Source organism: Elephantulus edwardii, unplaced genomic scaffold, assembly GCF_000299155.1.
Source record: "Elephantulus edwardii isolate Elephantulus edwardi_28Jun2011 unplaced genomic scaffold, EleEdw1.0 scaffold00002, whole genome shotgun sequence".
Classification (NCBI taxonomy): Eukaryota; Metazoa; Chordata; class Mammalia; order Macroscelidea; family Macroscelididae; genus Elephantulus; species Elephantulus edwardii.
Window position 1 is genome coordinate 47,283,225 of NW_006399752.1, and position 1,268 is coordinate 47,284,492.

The following is a 1,268-nucleotide window of genomic DNA, read 5'->3' on the forward strand; positions in this document are numbered from 1 at the left end:
TCATTTATTGTTCTTAAGTCCTGGACCAAATTCCATCTACCACTAGGTTGTTTTACAGCTCAGAAGTCCACATGTAAGGCAGAGGTGAAGTAAAGAACTGAACTCATGTTCACTTTCTAAGTGACTAGATGAATGTTTTTCATCTAGTAATTACAGTGCTTCCTGCCTTTATGTTATTAAATATATTTTCCTGAAGCTTCCTCTTGTCAACACTCTCATGAAGTTAGTGTGCTTAATGCTGTCTCTTTTTCACCAAGGCTTTTGTTCATTTTTATTTAGTATTTTTGCTCTCTAGTATTCAGATGACACATTCTCTCTTGATATGTATTCAAATTTTCAAATTCTTTTTTCCCCTGGTACTTCAAATCTACTATTGACTTTTCTATTGAATTTTTAATTTCTTTTCTATTTTTTTTAATTTCAGAGCATTAAATTTTAAAATTTTCTCTTTTTATTGGCAATACCTATATATAAGGCTTGCTTTACTTAATCTTAAGTAGCACTTCTTTTGCTTCTTTAAGTCTGATTTCCTTTAATTTTTTAACTTATTTATAAATGGCCATTTTGATGTCTTTTTAAAATCTAAAATCTGATTGATCTCACATGTAGTTTCTGATGCCTACTTTTGTTTCTTTTTCTGTGCCATCTTTGCTATTTCTTTGCATGTATCTTTTTTATTGTTGAAAACTAACCATTTTGTTGTAACGAAGCAACTCCAATACTGGTCCATTCTTGTATCTTTATTTGCCTATTTGTTTAGTGACTGGGTTATTTCAGTTGTGTTTCTCCCTCTCCTCACTTCTCTAAGCCTCTGTATTGCTCCTCAGGGAAGCATAGGTCTGGGCAGAGCACAGTCGCCCTGAACCCTCAAGGATGACAGTGGTTTGGGTAGGGCTCCTTTGGTCTCTCTCTCTGACAATATCCAGCTGTTGTGTATTCTTGTAAGGTGCCATCAAGTAGATACCAAATCATAGTGACTCTGTATAATAGATAAAACCCTGCCTGCTGCAGCACCATCCTTATGATCGTATGTCCTGAAACCCAGTGTTGCCATCACTGTATTGGTCCATCTCTGCGAGAGTCTTCAGAGGACTTTGATGACATTCTACTTTTCTAAACATGGTGTCCTTTTCCAGTAACTGGTTCCTCCTGCTGACGTGCCCAAAGGATGTGCGGTGAAGTCTCCAAGGAACCAGAGCTTCGAACCTTTCCTCTAAGGAGCATACTTCAGAACAGATTTGTTCTTTATACACGTTGTTGTTGTTGTT

The 1,268-nt window shown here is 36.5% G+C and overlaps 1 protein-coding gene across 1 annotated transcript in view; it reads left to right on the plus strand.

The window, feature by feature from the left end:
• EML5 (echinoderm microtubule associated protein like 5) overlaps positions 1 to 1,268 on the plus strand; it is a 197,726-nt gene that overhangs the window by 108,051 nt on the left and 88,407 nt on the right. The window lies entirely within an intron of this gene.